This window comes from Mus musculus, chromosome 19 (assembly GCF_000001635.26).
Source record: "Mus musculus strain C57BL/6J chromosome 19, GRCm38.p6 C57BL/6J".
Lineage (NCBI taxonomy): Eukaryota > Metazoa > Chordata > Mammalia > Rodentia > Muridae > Mus > Mus musculus.
The window spans coordinates 20,398,993-20,419,846 of NC_000085.6; the positions used below are offsets into that span (position 1 = coordinate 20,398,993).

The following is a 20,854-nucleotide window of genomic DNA, read 5'->3' on the forward strand; positions in this document are numbered from 1 at the left end:
CATTTTTAGAAAGAAGTGAGAGGAAGAGAAATAACAAAAACTCCAGACCAGTGAAAATTCAAGAAGCTCTATACAATTTTTATAACAAGTCAGTTAAGAGTTCTCTTTAAAATGTAGCTGAACTATCAAGCTGTCTAAAGCCATAAATGTATTTATTCTGTAGCACTGAAGAAAAAATGTTCTATACATCACCCATGTTTGTTTCCTTTTTGGAAACCTCTATAAAATAAAACCAACAGGAGAGGATAGTTGAGAGGCATGGGTGCTAAAAAGAAAAACATACTGGGAAATCAGAGCAAGCGTCAGGAAGACTCAACAGCCTCCTGAGTGTGAGCCAAGGCTTGAGATCTGCCTTCTGCAATGCTCATTCGCTCATTAGAATGTCACTGACTGCAGAGAGTTTGGAATGTTGCAAATCCAGAGCCAAATTGTCATAGGTCATCTTTGGAGTCCTCTTAATAGTCATTTCTTGCCCTCCTCTGTGCCTGACCGAACCACTTCATGACCATTAGATAAGTCATTTGGAATGTACAAACAGTGTACTAGTTTCTGACCAACCAACGGCTAAAAAAGTAAAGACTGAGGCCTACAACAGAGGTCTCCCTGCTTAACCTGCCTTCCTAAAGTTTGTACCTGAGTTGGGTTTGGCCTAATGCTGCTTGTGTTATAATGTTAATTTTGGTCTCCAAAACTGTTTACAGGAGTGTCTGCATGTAAGACACTGAGGGACCCTGCCCTCAGTTGGTTCTGCTTGGTAAGTAAAGATGCAAGCAGACAATGGCTAGGTAGGACAGACAGATGGCTAGGTAGGACAGACAGAAGCAGGACTTTTAGGATTCCTGGGATTGGGAATTAGAAGAGGAAGAAGCAGAAACACCAGGAGGGGCATAGGACAGAGCAACCACATAAGAATTCTAGTGGCCACTTCCCTGATTGGGTCTGGGGTAGCAGAGATGGAATACAGATTTTAAGGGATGTTAACTCTGGAATACTGGAGGGGAGTGTTTGCTAGCTGAGAAGAAGTTTATATCTGCCCAATCATTAAGCTTGTCAAGGCATATCAGAATTAACTGGTGTGTGTGTGTGTGTGTGTGTGTGTCTGTCTGTCTGTCTGTCTGTCTTTTATTAGAGAATCCAGAGAGCTCTGGGGCGGGTGCGTGCTTGCGACCCATCGGGAGCACAGAGCAAGTTAACTAACTTGCCGATACATGTACCAATGTATTTGAAAAGTATCTTGATTTACAACTTTCGTTGCTTCATCACTATAAAAAATTTCATCAAACTGCTTTTACATTGGACCATAGAATTTGGGGTGACTTAAATTAGTGTTCTTCAGGCCATTGCCACTCATAGTTGATTTCGGAATTGGGTTTCTTATCTCCTTTGAAATGGGACATGGATGTTTTACATCAACAGAAGGAAACAACATGGTCATATTTTATATGATTTCAAAACAGGCTGTGAAGTTAGAAATTGAGATGGTAGACCTAAAAGTAGGAGTTTGGAAAACACAGCGAAGAAGAAAGGGTTGAGAAGTGCAAAGGAGCTGACCATCTGGAGTCATGTGTTCTGTATCATCATCCTCCATCTATGGCTCTCATAAAGGATCCTGACCAAAAGCAGCTCAGGCAAGAAATGGTTGGTGTCTATAGTACAATTCCAGGTAACAGTCTGTGATGGCAGGGGGTTAAGTGGTAGCAACTTAAACTGCTGATCATAATCCATCCACAGTCAAATAAAGTGAGAAATGGGAACACACACACACACTTGCTTGCTTGCTCTCGGCCAGCTTTTTCATTTCTTAAACTGAGAATAACCCCTCGACCAAGGAAAGAAGCCACCAGCAATGGGGTTAGTCTTCTGACATCAATTAACAGTTAAGAAAATCTGCCACAGACCTATATTCAAGGCAGTCTGCTCTAGATAATTCTTCATTAATACTCACTTCCCAAGAGATTCCAAGTTGTGTCAAGATGACAGTTAAAACTAGCCAGCACCAAACACTGAAGAATGGGTTGATGGGAAGGACCAGGGAGAAGAGAGCTACCTACCAGTCAAAGGCTAGGGCCCTTTCCTTACAGCTATGAGAATAAACAAGTCCTGCAGGTTATGGGCTGTGTGGAGTTGTGATAAATGATCCTGTAATGCTTTGGGAGGCAATGATAGGTCAGAATGTTTCCTCTATGAAGCACTAACCTTGCCACTTTTGCAGAATGGGAGGCACAGATTCCCCATCAGATTCATTAATGTGCATCTCCAGAAATGTGTAGGCCTAGGCCTAGATCTGTTTTCTGCTGAAGGAAGTTTTTTTTTTTTTTAACATATATTTAGATGAAAGAGATTATTCACTGTTTTTGTAGAGAACAAATTGAAAAAAAATAACCCTTTGATCTCCATTGTTTGGTATCATAAAAATATGTATTGTGGAATAGGTTTCCTGGAATGTGGCTATCTCTGATGTGTCAAGTTACTTAAAGCAACTCATTTTATGTTTTAGTTGAAAGACGAGCACACTATAGTTCAATGAAAACAGAGGAGTTGAGGTTTATATAACCTCAACTTTTTTTAATGTAACAAATGAGGACAGGAAACTTAGATTTATTTTAAAAATTAGATAACTTACAAGATCTCAGAGTGTCATCACAGTATCCCAGAACTATTGGAGAGAACTTCAGTGTTACTAAGTAGCCTAGAGAGAAAGTGCATTCTCTTAACTTCTCAGATGTTTATATTTTTTTTATATATCCATACAAATATGAAAGGGCTTGAGGCTGCCAGAAATAAGCATCAAAATACAACATAGGAGAGGGGGAGGGCTTATGTTCTCTTCATAAATATGATCATCGTTAAGCTTGAAGCCAAACATGCAAATTCTAACATTTTCCCTAAATCTGATACATAAACCGGAATCTTTTTGGAAAGGCTTAAAATAAGCAAAATGTGAAAACAGGGACAATTCTAAATTCCACCTGTGATTCCAGGGTCAGACAGCAGTGGAAAATTCAAATTCAGCTTGTGGGTTTACAGGAGGCCGTCCTGAGAATTAAAGAGTCTTAGGCTTCCAGAGAGTCCTCCTCCCCATCTGACGCTCTACCTGTCTCCTGGTTCAGGTTTTGCATTTTTAACAGGTGGTGGCAGGTGCTTGCAATATGCACACTGAAGTTTAATTTCCATCTGGGTGAACAAGAAGTCAGCTGCCTGGGGCAAGGGCTTATTTGCTGTGGACACAAGGAGGTTTGCTTAGAGAATGCCCAAAGTAAAGAGAATAAAGGCTTAACTGGGTAAAGAGGGAACACAGAAAATTCCCTGGGATTAGAAACGATGGGTTGGGCAAATATTCTTTACAGCATTTGATATTTGCAATATGGAAATGAAATTCAGATCAGAAAAACTGCTTCATGTACTTCTTAAGTCTCAAGGTCTCCTGAACTTTCTTGAAACTGAAACATCTAAGTTACATTTATATGCAGTTTGAGTGTACCAAGCTTAATAGAATATAAGATATATTCTTTAAATAAAACTCTATAGACTGAGTTTTGTGAAAAAAAAAGAGTACTTTGTTGCAAAGAGTTATTATATAGTAAAGGACACTTACATAAATAAAGCTTTCTGGGGGAAATCAGTGAGGAGTCCATTTTGTGGACAATCTTGCTATACAGAGCTACAAAACATGGATGTCTAATTGCAGTTTTGTGAGTCACTACTTTAAAATTTGCCCAGCGGTAGGGAATTAGGAGGGAAACTTGTGGGAGTTTGCATAGTTCTGGCTGAACCCAACAAAAAGAAAAATAGCCCCATGACTAAAAACCGAAACTATACATACATGAACTGAAATATGAAGTCTTAAACACACACACACACTTTTCAATTTTCTCATTTCTTCTTAAGGAAGAATAGATAAAGGCACATTTTCCCCCAAGGGAAAGCAGGAGAAAACTCCAAATTGTTTAAATACTTGAAGAAGCTGCCATGCTTGATAAATGACAGCACTCATTCCAGCCATTGCGACACATTGTTCTTTACGGCTGCATGTCCTACAGAGGCTAAGAAGAGACTTTAGAGTGATTACCAGGGCAGGGCTCTGCCTGACTCGATGCTTTCTCTGCTGAATCCCTTTCCCTATTTTAAGGCTTAGCTAAAAAGTCAGCCCTCTCCAGACAACTTGCCAATCTTCAGGAAGATGTTCTTGAAAGCAGACATTTCATTGGAATCTTGGACACACAATCATTAGCTAGAATTTCAGTCTATTTCTTATCGCTTTCTTCCCCACTAGATTTAATCTGTTTAGAACTCATTCCTTTTCATACCTACATTTTCAGTTTTCAAAGACAAATTTACAACATAAGGCTAATGACTTCTCTAAGCATCAAAATGCAATTTCCTGTCCTTTGTGGTCATGGTCTGAAGGTGCTGGCTTGTCCAGTAGTGGCCATGGAAAGAAAACCTTTGAAAGAGCCCTTGTCTTGGGCTGTATTAGCACACAGTCTTAATCCTAGCACTTGGAGGCAGAGGCAGTAGGATCTCTGGCACTTTGAAGCCATTCCAGTCCACATGGTGAGTTCTGGGTTAGACAGGGTTACATAATGAGACCCTGTCTCAAAATATGAAAATTCAAAACATTGTCAATATGGTGGACAAAAGTAAAAGTCAAGTTGAGAACTGATATATGATCCTACGAGAAGAGCAGTCATAGATCTATAGAGAGGATGGATCAGAAGATAAATCACCTAAATCCTACAGTAGTGGTTTCAACAACACAGCTTTCACTGTGGACTGAGTTATAATAAATAACTAATGAATAAGGTAGAGAAGTGATTTCAAGAGAGATGGAAGATCTCGCAATTTAGATAGCAGAGAGACCACAGTATCTTCCTGGGAGAAAAAGTAAATATCATCATAACTGGAAGATAACAGTTTTAACAGATCGTACCTCTCTGTAATATGAAGAAACCATTGCATTACACAACCTTAGGGGAAACGTTTTAGAACATTAATTGGCATCTTCTATGACTCAAGCCTTAGATACTCCCAGATTATTTGGAGACCAGAAAATTAGAATGTTGTTAGAAGTTTCATTATTTCTCTCTTACTCTGTATTTATCAGACCAGTTTTTGTCTTTACAATAGAAACCATAGCAGTCAATATTCCTGTTCTTGCATTCCACAGTGACAAATCTCCTGCTTGAAAAAAATAAAAATAAAATTCCAAACAAGCTTTTGGTTGGTATTGTGTAGATAATGACCTGAACGTGAAACAATGCATGTACCCAAATGTACTGTGGTTTGATACTGCTGCTTGGTTTGGCCCTAGAAAAGATAGGGTTTATAATACAAAGAAATATCTTAATTAACACAGCTACTTAGAAGGTTGATGTGGGAGTAAGTCTCATTGAAAGAACAATATGAAACCATCCCTAAAAATAATAAATAGAAGAATGCTTAGTAAATATACAATGAATGAATACATGTCTCTCTTTCTCTTAGGATAAGTTCATTTGCCAGGATGTCAGTAGTAATAAATAATCAGACAGGTTTATCTGGTTTACCCTTCATTAATGGGAATCTGATATTTCCTGAAAGGAAATCTTTCATGACTGCTGGAGCTGACACTGAGCAGTCCCATAGTACAATCTAAATCCCATGATTAAGCAACAGATATGAAAACATTTATCTGTGCAATCCATTGGAGTTTTGGTTTCTGCATTCTAACATTCTTCCCCCTCTTTTGTTTTTCCTCTTTGAAAATTAAATCCCTCACTGTTAGTGATCTGATGACAAAGATGAAGGTTGACTTTCTAGTTAATAACCTGCTGTAGACATGTTATTTAAACAACCTTAGTAGTGACCAAATGGGGTAGAGAATGACCTCATTAAAAGTAAAAATAAATAACTCTGGGTATAATTACAAGAAAAGGCTGACTGGAGATAGTAGAGCTCGTGAAGAACTAAGATATCAAGGAGAAAGGTACCACTCTTGAATACCTTCCTGGCTTGGTCAGGTTTCTGAATCGATACTTGGGGTTAGTGTCAAGCTGTTTGAAATCAAATGAGTGGCGAGCAAACGCCACCGAGACTTGAACTATCTCTCTCTGTTTCTTCAATGCTCTGGCTCCATCTCCCATCAATCAACAATCTTTCTGTACCCATGATTCTGAAACTCATGGAAAGCTACATGGCATTGTGCCAGGATGGACAGGTGGCAAGGGAATAATGGGTTAGTGTTTGTGTTTGGTTGACTAGCTGCATTCTTTGTGGTTTGAGACAGAAACTGAGCAGATCTCACCCTCTGGTGTACACTCACGAATGCTGAGATCCCAGGCAAGGATGACCTTCTCTAAAAGGGACACATGAATACCAAGTAAGTCCAGCTTGTTCCTATAAATGTCAGGCTGTGAACAACTATCACACTCTCTGTGACCCACCATTCTCTAGAATAGGTACGTTTTACCCTGTATAATAAGGTTTGTTCTTGTACATTATAAAACTGAATTGGCTCTGTGTTGCTGTGGAGCAGATGAACTTGTGGAAGCGAGTGTATACGTATAAATGTATGCCATTATTATTCATCCCACACTAAGGTTTTTAGATAGTAGTGGCTCAGAATTTATTATATATATTTCAGCAAATGAAGTTTATCAACATTTAATTGAAAGCAGTTTAAGCATACTGGAGTAGAAGGCACATCATTAAATCTCCATCACAGGACATAGCTATCCCATATCCTTTCTTCATTGGCTCTTGCATGGATGCTTTATTGACACTCTGCTGATCAATACTGTATAATAACTCCAAGAATGAGAAGGCAAGTATTGACTCAGAAAGTACACCTAATCATGGTGTATATTCAAACAAAGTAGAATATCAAAACTGTACTTGTGAGAAGGTGAATTATTTGCTAACAATTCGTTATATTTATAAGAGAACTCAAACAAGGAGCATTTAAAATTATTTTCGTCTTTGACTATAATGTGTGAATTTGTAATCTATGCTTATTTGGTGGTATAGATAAAATGTCTTTTTGCCAAGAATTCTGTCACTGTGGCAGTGTAGGCTCGCCTTGATCACTTGGAAATGTATCTTCTAACCACGTGACTCTTGAGCTGCTGCATTTTAATGACACTAAAGACGGAGTCATAGCTGCCAGCCTAGCATTTCCTCCTCAAACATGTCACTACCATGTCTTTTAAGCTGTAGCTAAAGAAATAAAATTCCCTCTGCAGTATCAGTCCAAAGTTAGGTAGGCACCCAATATATTTTACATACTCTTGCCTATAAAGTCTCTAACAGGCATTTATTTCATCCTCATGATTATGCAACTAGGAATGGCAGGGCATAGAACAAAACTGCTGTGTGCATCTCAAATTGGAGCTGAAGTTAGTTACTGGCATAGAAGAGTGTCGTGACTGGCATCCAGTTCTACTTTTGAGGTCAGCATTCTTTACCGTGTTGCCAACCTGAACTGAGATACTCAAATGTACAACATCATGGTGAAAAGAGCTTTGTATAAAACAAAAAACCTAGACCCAGGTAAGAAGGCTTTAGTGACTATGAACATAAACACAGCTACCTGGGAAATAGCTCATGGACACTCCTGTACCTACAAACACATTCTTACAGTACATGAAACCACAGGCATGCACTTTGATCCCCTCTTTAGGACGGTATGGAAAATCTTAGCAGTGTGCTTCTAAGGCACTCAGTTTTCTTTACAGTTCTGGACAAACCAGCTCTTCTGGGTTAACCATTCACAGCGTGTTCATGATTTTCAAACGTTTCTCTCTTTTCTTTTGAAAACTTTTCCACCTCTCTGTGATTTTTCATGCCTGACAGCTGAAACAAAGCATTAGCAATGATGACATAGCAACAGTGTGTTCTTTTCTGTGTTCTGACAATGAAACAATACAAGGAATGCACAGGCCTCAAGTACACCTACTTTTTTGTCCATTTGGGGAAAGCGTCTCTGTCGAGAATGTTCTTGCACTCTGTCGTTTTAAAATACAACTTTTCTTATATTTCAAATTAATTTCTGAAGCTGTTTAATTCCTTTTACCATAGAGCTGTTAGGTAAAATATCATAATTCACTATTTCTTTGGTTGTGTTTGTTGAAGTCACCAATTCTGCATAAATGCTTTAATAATAAATTCACTGACTGTATTCGCAAATCGGTGTGTGTGTGTGTGTGTGTGTCCAACTAGTTAATGAATTCCAGAGAACAGTGATATGTAATCACTGATGCTAGGAACAAATGTAATAGAAATGCCATTATCTCATCTTTAGAACAGACTATTCAGAAAAATACTGAAGCATGAGTTAAAGCGATGTAGAGAAAGACATTATGGTTGACTTAAATCTCATGTTTTAGAACAGGACCAAATGCAATAAACTCCTAAATAAACACCAAGCCACACTGTGCTTGAAATATATATTAAATAATTAATGACAATACTGATTAGAATTACTATTTTATTAATTTATAGAAATTTAGAAAGTCCCTGGGTATTTTTTTAATATCAAGAAAAATAGCATAGTAACTTAGTACTGAGGCCGTATTAAGAATTCCAACTTAAGGCCTTGGTAATTGCTAAAAATGAAATAAAATTAACTTTCAAAGTTTCCCACATAATATTAGATTAGAAACTGATAGTTCCAAAGCCAATTTTAATAGATTTTGCTTTTTAAACTATAGGAATTGAGGTTTAAAATGAGTAACCATAGTATTTCTCCTTAAGAAGTTAGTAGGGGAAAGAAAAATAAGAAGAAAATCTCTGCATTCATTAGCTTCAAATGATGTGAAATAAAAAATGATATTGTAGATACCTTGTACTCCCTAGCTGTGGTCACTAGCTTCTATCTCAGCAAAGTTGCAATTATTAATGGAGAAATGTTCCAGTAAATCTGTCTTGTAATATAAAGTATGCACCCAGTACCAGTGAAGTGACTGGTCTCTGAGTATATAGTGGAACATATGTGGAAATGTAAGGAGTTTCAGTCTGAAAGTACAGTCTGTGAGAATACATAGCTGTATTGTAGCCAACTAACTCAGGTGTCACAAACACTAAAGTCTGCTTTGGTGAGAAAGAGGCGGAACACCTTCTGGGTACAGAAGGTGCGTCCTGTTACCATTGGCTCATCAGGGTGTGGCCATAGTCATCAGCAGAGTCAGATATATATCACACAAACTCAAACAGAAAAATACTTGTTGGTCACTGTCTTGAATATCTTAAGAAAAGTAAACTTTGAGATGATGTGCTGTGTCCAGAATGAATCACAAATGCTCATCAGGGAAACACATTGATTATTGGTACTGTACTGTTTATGATTTGGTCAAAGAGTTTAAAGCAAATGGGATGCCTTATCTACCCCTTACTCCTTTACCGACAGAAATTAGCTCATTTAGCTAGGATCTAACATTGCTGGAAGTCCAGTACAAAAAACGCTAAGCCATATTGTATTTTTAAGATTACACTCTAATTCAAGATATTAAATAAAAGCAAGAATAAACCAAAAGAATATTCATTTAAAAAGTTACAATCTAGTTTTCAGCATACACATACATACATGCTTATTTTATCGTTTTGGATTTTGAATAATGAAGATGAACTTATTTGAGAAAGAGATTGATATGGGGCAGGGGGTTTCTTCTTTCATCAGTGTCTCTGAACCTCATTCTGTGCTTTTGAAGTCATATGACCCAAGAGGAAAAGGGTAGACATATAATCTAATTTCCCTTTTAAGAGCTTGGCCCTTCATGAAAGATTAGATTACACTTCAATAAACAGGCAAAAAAGTGAATTATTTCTTATTCCATTTCTAAATTTTGGTATAAGCTACTACCCCGCACCTGGAAAATACATAACATTTTGTTGACAGAAAATGATAGTCATTCTTGATATCTATGAAGAATCGATTCCACTTGGGAGGCAGAGGCAGGCAGATTTCTGAGTTTGAGGCCAGCCTGGTCTACAGAGTGAGTTCCAGGACAGCCAGGGCTACACAGAGAAACCCTGTCTTGAAAAAAACAAAAACAAAAAACAAACAAAACAAACAAAAACGAAAAACAAACAAACAAAAAATGATTCTAGGACTCCTACAGATATCATTATCAAAGCATCCACAGATCCTGTATATATGTTTGTTAAGCAGACATAGACCATCCCCCAACACACACACACACACACACACACACACACACACACACACACACACACACTACACACACACCACACACACACACACAAATGTGCACACACACCACACATACACACAAATGTGCACACACACACACTAAACTCACACACAACACACAGGCACACACACACACACACACACACACTCCTCTAGTTTAGTTACAATGTATCACAGAATGTAAATGTGAAGTAAATAAGTGTTATGTACTGCATTTCTCAGGAAATAATCATAAAGAATTCTCAACATGTTCAGAACAGATACAGTTTTCAGTTTCTAAATATTTTTATTCATAGTTGGCCAAACCTATGGATATTGAAGCTGGCTACAGAGAGGGTCAAACAATCTATGTTATAAAACAGGAATGAAAGGCCTGTCCTTATGAAAACAGACAGAAATAAAAACAAAAGTATCAGAAAAAATTGCCAAAGATGGTGTAAGATCAGAAATGTCACTGCTAAGGTGAAGAAAGCAAGAGAGACAACAGCTTGGGATTCTGTAAGTGAGGTGTGTTAACACTGGTGCCTGGAAGATCTGCAGTGCCCCATGAGTGTTTCCTCTGGGTCTAAACTGCCAAGGCACTTCCTGTGTGGTTAACATAGAAATAATTATACAACACGACTTGGGGTTTCAAAAGCAGGAACACCCAAAGCAGAAGCACCATATTCTGTTTGCTCTCAGATCCTGGAATTCCAAAGCGGATGAAACACTTTAAAAGCTATACTGACCATTTAGTAAGGGCTCCATTGTCAAGCCAGGAAGCTTGCTTGAGTGAGAAAGTGAAGTTAGTGGCTTCGTTCCAACCTCCAAGTAATAGCAAATGTCAGAAGAAACCGGAAGTCAGGGCCAGTCAAAGGAGAGGTGGCCTGATTTAGTCAACGAACTAAAATTAAGTATTTCTTTGAAGTTATTATATCACTCTTCAAATGAAATCATTTGGTTGGAACACTCAGAAATTTAAAGCCATCTTTTTGCTAACAGCATATCCACTTTGATTGTTTGCACACAAGTTTCTGTTCTTGAAAATTCCACATGTGTGATGAGTATAGAGGCACATGCAGGCATGTGCACATGCTGGCACACACACTTGTGTACACACACACACACACACACACACACACACACACGTTCCATTTATCTACGCTTATGAGAACTACAGTATGCTGCAATAAATTCTGTTATCTGGTACACGATCTCAACAGTCTTTCAAGTCTAGCTGGGTTAGACATGTTGATAATATCCTTATGAAACACATAATCGCATTTTCCAGTTTGGTGTGGTAAGTTATGGAAGGGCCCTCTGATGGCAACAGTGCTTTGTTAGACATTGTAAAGAAATAGATGACAAAATTACTGCACAAGAGCCTAAATTTCAAGAGTGTATTTTATTGAACAGACCGTTTTTTCTTTTCACTTATCTGATATTGATAACTTAATTTTCAGGCTGCAGAGCAAACAACTGGCTTTATTAATGTGTGTTTACACATTCCAGTTTATCATTCCATAGTAAATCTACTATCTAATTAAGCTTATCTCAAGGATTTAAAGTGATTCAGCCAATTAAAGAGCTGATGTATGAGTGTTGTAATGTTTACATTGCAATTAACAATGATAAGCACAGGTATGTCACACTTAATAAACGGAAATATTAAAATAATAGATGGAAAATTCTAATAAATAATTTGTTAGGCATAGAATGCCTCAACAAATTCTGAGGCATAAGATATTAATCTTATTTGCAAGGGTCTAGGGGACTATTTGGGAAAACTTACTTCTTTAGACATAAATTAAAACAACCACTCAAAACTAGGCAGTAGGTAAGCTAGAAAGCTGTATAGAGAAGGGTAACTAACCAAAATTGGGGACCACATAAGGATCCTTTTTTGAAATCTAACATATAAATTATCATTCATATGAAAGTAGAATTCCAGAGTATTCCAAAACTGAGAAGGAAAATTTGCATAGACTGTTTCCAGTGTAAGTGCTGAGTTTAAGTTTAAAATGTTAAGTTCAATGTGAAATATGTAAAGTTGTATGTACTGAAATCTCTGCTGTACACATTTCTTGTAAGCAGGGCCTTGACCCTCGTGCTCAAGAATAGCACTCTCAATCCTAGCTTGGTCCTGGCCAGCTTAGAGGTAAGCGTGAGCTCAAATCCCTCCAGTTAACAGTCAGCTGCTGTTACATAACAGAAAAACTCCAGCATGCAGTTTGCTTCTCTGGGTCTTTGAGCTCTTGATCAAAATTCCGCCAAAGCATTTCTGTCATGTCTACTTAATTTAATGCATGACTTCCCTTTCCCCAGGCCCAAGCTTATGGTAAGCATCCAAACCAGATAGAACTCTTCCCTGTACCCTTGCCAGGGAGCTTTCAGTCATGGGCTGAGGATTCCTTCCTGACAAATTCTTACTTAATACACTCATCTTTCACCATTCTCAACCCTCAACTCTGTCTAACACAATCAAGATCTACTCTCAGACATGGAGTTACGATTCTCTTTGCTATACATTAATTATGTCTCGAAGCTCACTTGGGCAGTAATTCCATTTTGTACTTCTCTGATGCATGTCAAGTCTTCATCCTAGTTATGGAACAAAAAGGGAGAGAGGAGAGGAATTAAAAGAGAATAAATATTATCTTCCAAGTATTCCAACTGAGTTGAAGCACTGGCACACTTACCATGCCAGAGAAGGTCATTCTCCTATCAAGTCCCTCCTATAGGAGCAGGTGATGAGGAGAAGGCAGTGGGCTGCCCTTCTTAAGCAAGCACACCTATGATTCTCATTCAGTCGTAATGATTCACTCCTGTAGTTCTATTCCTTGAGCAACAAACGCCATTCTAACAAGAAACATTAAGCTCTCATATACTTGTATGATGTTTTAGAATAAGTTCTACCATTTAATTGTGAGTTGAACCTATCTTTTCACTGTAAAAAGTACAGATGTACCTAAATACTGTCTTTGATTCTTCTCACTTTTACACCCTCATCCAGTTTGTTATTGACAAATGTGCCCTTGTGTCAATTTCCTTCTTCTGCAAAAGGCAACATTTTGCAATAACCAAACCCTGTTAGTTAGTATCAGTCCCTTATTTCAGAAAGGCTTGGGTGTTGAGGTTTGATCTATTGCTATGTATTATAAGGCTAAATTCCATACCCTTGTGCAAACCTTGTTCTTTGGTTTAAAACTATTTGTTAAATAAAATTAACAACAGCCAATTACTGGAAGGAGGAGAAGGTAGGTGCATTTGGAGTGACCTGGTTGCAAAAGGAGAGATAGAGAGAGGAAACCGCCATGAAGGGAGATGGAGCAGGAGAAACAGCAAGTATCTAGGGCTCACCTCTGGGGAGGTAGCTGGGTTAGCAGTTAGAAGAGTAGATTAGGGATTGCCTCCCCATTCACTGTCAAAGCCCAATAAGATAACCATTGCTGGAGTCTCATTTATTTGTTAGCTAGTAGGGGAACAAGCTTAAATTAGTTGAGCTACACTTGGGACCTCATCACAAGGCCAATGTGACTCTTTATATTAACTAGATGGGAGACAAGCCTCTGGATCTATCTGGGTTTTTTTTTCAGATGGATTAATTTAGATGGGAAGACCCATCATGCCAGAGCTAAACTACTGGACTTCATAAAAAGGAGAAAGAGAGATGATTACCCATTGTCATTTTTCTCTGCTTCTTGACTGTGGTTGCAATATGACTGGCCACTCAAGTTCCTACCACCACAACATTCCCTCCATGATGGGTCATACGTGTAAACTCTGAGCCAAAATAAACCTTACATCCTCGCTTCCTTACATTACCTTGTAAGGTAATTTGTTACAATAGCAAGAGAGTGAGCGCTGTATCTTCTGGAAATGGAATGACAGATTCTTGTGAGACATCCTGTGGATCTGGGAACCAAACCTGGGTCCTTTGCAAGAACTACTGCTTTTAAACACTGAGCCATCTCTGCAGTCCATTTAAGGACATTTCTGAGAGTTTATTTGTCTTTAAAAGTGGAAATATATTGCTATCGAACTGCGAAATCATCTGCTTCTGTGATCATTTCCTAAAGATTGTTTAAGAACCACAAGGAGATGATCCATTTCATTTGGGTCATTCACCAGGCTTCTTAGCATTAAGAAAGAAAGGACAATAGATGTCATGATAGAAAGGACAGAAATGTAATTAATCACCTTTAGAGTCAGGAAGTTCCCAAACATTGATTTGACTGGGTCTCTCCCTCTAGGCTGTGAAGGTGAATCTGTCCCTTTTCTTGTGTATATTTTGTTACCCCTTGCCTCGCTTTTACAGTCTTCTGTCTATAGATGCATCTAATTTCTGACTTTGTCTCTGCATGGGCATCTCTGCTTTGTGCTTCTGTGATGACATGATGTTTACTTTAGTATTATTAATGAAAAGAGAAGTATCTGCTCAAGACCCCAAGTTCTCAGCCCAGAGGAGATTTATTTGCCCCAGAGGGCCAGAAGGCAGGGAATCTGACACAAGGAAAAAAGATAGAGGACAAGGAAAAAGGGAAGCAAACAAAGAGTTATTTGTACTAAAGTGGGACAAAGGACAGCCTCTGGGTATATAGAGACAGACAGGGCACACAGTTAAAATGGCAGCTTACAAAGGTACTAGGGGAAATCCCATGCTAGGAGAACGTGTCCTTTCCTAATTGGGCACATTAACCAAGTGAGACAAAGGGGACCCTCAATTTTTAGACCTCAACTCTCCATCAGCTGGATCCAGCAGCCAGCCTCAGGAGGAGGAAGTAGTCAAACAAAGAAATAGATCCTGAGGGACCGCTTTAGGAATGTAATCCAGAGGCCTTCAGTAAGGCAGGGGGAATGGGAGAGAAGGGCAAGGCTGACCAGAGCCACGCTCACCAGGCTCAGGCTGGCCAGAGATCCAACCGTTAAATTCTGATTTCCTTTTACCTTTTTAAATTTATTTATTTTTAGGTATGAGTACTCTATCCATTTATATACCTGCATGCTGGAAGAGGGCATCAGATCACATTATAGATCACTGTGAGCTACCATGTGGTTACTGAGAATTGAACTTAGAACCTCTGGAAGAGCAGCCAGTTCCATTAACTGATGAGCCATCTCTCCAGCCCCAAATTCTGATTTCTTATGCAGACACACCAGGACTTAAAATCATAATCATAAAAATAAAATTTATATCCAAGTTTGAGGATAGACTGCTGGTGGAACAAATGGGCTGACCACGTAAATGGCAAGACCACTTTGGCTCCATGAAAAGCCAATAATACCATCTGGTTGTATATGACTTTATTGTTTATTGTTTGCAAAGATGATGAATGCAACATCTTACTGAAATGGTATGCTGTTATACAATGTAGGGTTAATGTTGATCTTAATCAGTAATTATGAGAGCTCTGTACAATTGCATCTTTGCCTGAGATTATGGTCTGACATATCCATTGCCTACAAGAAGGAGTGACTTACTATTGATCCTTAACTGACAAATTATTATACTAAATGTCTTCCTTATGTGCTTAGTGAAAAACATCAGAATGGTCAGTTAGTCATTAATATATAAGAAATAAAATTTGAAGATGGAGTTTCACTGTAGAAAGCAAAAGAAAATGAGAAATGGGATATAGAAGTAATTTTTTTCCAAATTAGTCAGACCTTGTGTAAATATTTACAAATTCAGTTGACTGGGTTACTGTTGTTGCTATTTTGTCAGGCATAAGAATGAACATAAAGTTGCTAGTGCTATTGTCGTGTAAGCCGAGGCTCCTTTTAATGTGATTTCCATGAAAACATTTATTTAAAGAGTGAATGGATTATCTACAAGAACAATCTATTTGGAGGTAGCACTTACATCCAATGAATGGAAAATACTTTACACACACTTCAACAGCTTTTCAGATGTGGAATAAATATTTAAATATCTCATGAAAATTTTTATTTAAATATGGAAAATTCTGAAGCTAATTTCACAAAAGTTCTACTCAACCCCAATTCTGGCTAGCGTGTATAGCCCTATTAAGACAGCAGACTCTCATTTGATAATATATATTTTAAAGAATAAAACAAGTAATTCTCTTTACAGAAACAAAACCCAGTGTTCTGAACTTAAAAGCTAGATACAAGCCTATAATATTAACTTATAAACTCAGTCTGCCTCTCATGAACAAGTTCAGGAAAAAGTGGAATAAATTATAGATTCTTTCTAAGAAAGAAGAAATAACACTCTCTTATTGTTTATACAATTGGACAAATGATGAGCCAATATAACAAACAAAATGTCAACATATATTTTGATATCTTCTCATTTATACTTACTTGTATTTTCATGTGTGCTATCCTCTTTGTTGGGTCTCTTTAGATCAGACCAAACCAAAAAGGTTAGGTTTAGCCTCATCCTTGTTCTTCATCTCAGAATAGCAGAGTGACTTATGGGAAATCAGTGGAGTTCTGTCACTAAGAAAAGTCACTCAAGGTCCTACTCCCAGGCCCCGGTCACCTATATGATCAATAGCTAGTTATTTTCTCTGTACTGAACAGCAGTTTCTATTCCCACCTTTATAGTGGTGATGTCTTTATTGGTTTGATATTTGTAAAGAAAAGATAAGACAACAATGACTTTAAAGTCATGATTTCTCTATTTGTTGGACAACCTTAAATAAATTATCTATAAAACAGAAGTGACAATAGCACTTATGAATAGACATAAGCTATGTGTAGATAAAAGAGTATGTTAAATGTTTATATACCTTTCCTCTATTAAGAATCAAATTAGTTTTATTAGACAGGAGTGATAAATCACAATTAGATGACACAAGGAAGATACAGATACTATAGTTTTCTATCTTCAGGCAAAAATCAAACAGCATAAAGCTTATTCACACATTTAATTCAAAATTGCTTTGTACACATGACCAATCAGGAAGTGAATTAGAACACATACTATTCTTACTTATTTGGTTTAATTTTTTGTTGTTGTTAGTGTTATTTATTTGTTTTGTTGAGAGATTTTACTCTGTAGCTCAGGCTGCCATGAAACTCACTACGTAGTCCAGGATGGCTCTCCAGTCTGGGTAATTCTCCTTCCTCTGCCTCATGTACTGAAAGCACATCCAATTCTTTATTATAAGCTACAGTCCCACTCTCTGTCATTCCTGATATCCTTAAAAAGATGATGAAGCACATTTGTCGTGTCAAATCATTTTCCTTAAAAAAATAATCATTTGTATAAACTCTAAAAATTAGAAATTTTTTTCTCTGTGTGTGTTCATGTGTATTCATATTCTAGTGAGGTATGCATGTGACTGATGCACATGTGGAGACATAATGACATTAATGTTGTGCCATATATGGCACACAGACACTTCTCTGGTGAGGATTGAAAGATATGCTCTATGAGTATAGCAACAAATCATCAGGGGTAATTTTAATATTATGCTTAATATTTAATTTTAATATTAGAAACTTTATTAATCAGTTTATAAGTAATCACAGAGATCTTATGTATTCCCATTTTCTTTATGTAATTTTTTTCAACAAACTTAAATTTATTTTTAGAGAAAGGACAGTAATTATCTCAGTAACTGCCTCACTTTTATATCAATGGCATCCTTTAATATTTTCTGCCTTGGAGCAGAATGACCCAATTTACTTCTTCCTCATTACCCTGTAAGCTTGTTGTGAATCCTTATCACATTTTTTTTACCTAGTAAAAGATCAAAAAATGTTAACCATGATGACTAGCTGGACCCCTCTTGTGTCAGTTGCTTTTCTGTTATTGGGATAAAAATATCATGACCAGAGATATCTTAAGGAAAAAAGTTTATTTTGTCCTTTAGGTTCCTCAAGAAACATCCATAATGGTAAGTGAAACAAGACAACAGGAACAAGAAACAATTGGAAAACGACAACATGTATACAGGAATCAGAGAGGAAGTTGGTAGTGGGGACGATTGTAAGCTCCCAAAACCCACCCTTAGTAATGGTTTCCTCCAGAAAGGTTCCGTGTCCTAAGGGTTCCGTGTCCTAAGGGTCCCTTAGCTACCTAAAACAGCACCACCTGCTAGTTGACTTCAAAACATGAGCCTTCAAGACTCCAAATATTATGAGAGACCTTTCTCATTCAAAGCACTCTTGGAGCTTGAACTGGGCTTACTGTAGGTTGAAATTTTACTGGTTTTACCTTGTCATGCTTTAATAACCACCCAGTCATCTTCCCCTCATTAATGCAATGTTTTCTCTCTTAATGTCATGTGTGGTCACCAAATTGAATGTCCTAAGTGAATAACTCTGGTCCATTTAGACTGGTGATCAAATGTCTTTAATTAGTTCATACTTAAAGTCTTCAAGATCCACCATACCCTGCATCTGCAACTACTTCTCTCTCTAATTTTAGTTCTTCCTTATCAACTTCTTTAGAAACCCTATATCCCAATTTGAAGTTTGTTGGCCATTCTTTTAAGTATCCAAAATGCCATCCTCCATATCATTCTGTATAATTCTCTCAGTTAAGAAGACTTCTACCTTTTGTCTCCATGTCAACCTTTTAAATAGTCCTTACCAGACTTTACCTTCTAACATCTGGCTTTATGACTTATATACCTACGTTGTCCGTCTTTATAGCTTATGGGTTCTTCAGGAAAGAACTGATATCTGGGCCACTACTTTCACTTCCAAAGTATTCATACCTCAATAATCAATTGCAGGCCATATGAATGCATTAATACTTAAAATCTTTTAGGGCAGAACAACAAGGAGACTATATATCTACTTTATGTGGAGGCTATTTTTCTTATCAGCAATATGGTGGCTTAATTGTGATATGATTTCTGGAGAACAAAGGAGCCTGACACCACCTCCAAATGTCTCAAGATTCCAGTAACCCAACTGTGGAAAGTGCTGGTAGCTGTTATTGTTACTCTGCCTAATAATAGCTTTGTTCCATGAGTTCAAAGGGTGGGAGCTTGTTAAATATAGTTATCTATCTTACCTGTTACCAATCAAAAACTTAAAGGCTGACCCACAGGGAGGATGGAGAAATATATAAAAGAATTAAGCCATAGATGAAATCAGTTGGAAACAAATACCATGGCAGGTCTGATGCTCTGTTGGAAATATTTCAAAGCCAGATCTCGGAGCCAGGAAAAGTCCTTGCTTGTCATGTTTTCCATCATTTCCACAGCCATGTTACCAACAATTGCTGGACATGGAATTGGAGAAAACATGCACCTGGGCTGTGACCAAGCTGTTATGAAGTGACTTCTTCACACTACTACATAGACACCATCCTTCATTGTGTGGGAAGATGACCTGCAGTGCATGAAGCAGTTTATGAAATTGATGCCACATTTTCATAGAAATTATTTTCTCCCACCCAGGTGTGGCATGTAGAAGTCCTTTATCTATGGTGGGAGGTCAGCCAGCTCTGAGATATATGCAGAACATAAAAATGTCATGATAATAAGCCTCCTTGAAGCCGCCATGATGGTCCTCTGTGTGGAGCTAAGGGAAGGGATGGAGCAAACCCATGTACAATGCAGGTCAGAGACTCTTATTTCTCATTTGCTCTTCTGCTTTGCAACTACCATCATTTCTCCTGGTTTTTTTTTTTTACTTTTCTCCTGCTTTTTTACCTTTTTATGTGAGAACATAAGTCTATCTCAGTGAGTCAAATTTAAGCCAGATACATTCCACCCTGCTCTCTGTTCTGGGGAGTTGATAGAATGTTAAAATATGTTTTTGATTGCCAGTGTTCTAAGTTACTCAGGATGATCAAAGAAAGAAGGTCTTGCAGGGTGAAGTATGATCATCAGGCAGCAGGAAGGTCCAACCTTGATGACCTGAAGCTTGAAATTCAATGGAGAAGCATATGTATTAATTGTTACACAGACTTTGGGGGGGAAACAAGATGCTAATGCAAAAGCCCCTAATCTAATGCATGTTTGGTGAGAAAAACACCATGTCCTGTAGCTTTTGTCCTTACTGTGCACTGTTTGCAGTACTCAATAATGCAAGACATTCCAAGTGTGCCAGGGCATTCCTGTGACTAAAGTCATGGAAAGACTCAAAAGCTCCTTTAGAAAAACTACTCTATAGATAACAGAAAACAACCACTGATTTCTTCAAGGTCATAGTACTTCCAGAAAACAAGTATTCATTCTGATGTGTACCCTAGATACAGTGAAAAACAGCTATTTCATTCTAATGTTTACCCTAGATACAATGATTCTACAATTCACTTGATGATCTATTCATATAGCCCCTTTCTTTCTTGTTTCTAAAGTATTCTACCAACTGTCTCTCTAAACTCTTTGCTGTTTCTGTTCCTAAGATATAGCAGAATATTTCCTTGTTTTACCAAATTATAACTTTCTAAGATCATTTTTAACCTCATTAATTGTTCAATTGTGATTGTATCATTTCTTACTATGCGAAGGACATAGCTGACACTCTAAATCATAACCATGTCTTCTTGGTGTATTTATTAATTATATTGATTCAGGAATAAAAGCAGTAAATAGTTCCTTTTACAGGGTGCTGTATACTTGATTTTAATTATGAAGCATCGATTCTACCAGATATTTATGAAATGAAGTCAGAGTTTAATATTTTTAATAAATAAGTCTTATTGACATAAATGAGCATTGGAGGTGTTCTGTATATTGTTTTGTCGCAAGATAG

General features: G+C 37.6%; 1 long non-coding RNA gene across 1 annotated transcript in view; it reads left to right on the top strand.

Moving 5' to 3' along the window:
* Positions 1-6,295: 6,295 nt before the first annotated feature.
* 1500015L24Rik (RIKEN cDNA 1500015L24 gene) overlaps positions 6,296-20,854 on the top strand; it is a 17,498-nt gene continuing 2,939 nt past the window's right edge. The window contains exon 1 of the long non-coding RNA NR_045817.2: positions 6,296-6,358. This is a non-coding gene — a long non-coding RNA (RIKEN cDNA 1500015L24 gene). The remainder of the gene's footprint in view (positions 6,359-20,854) is intronic.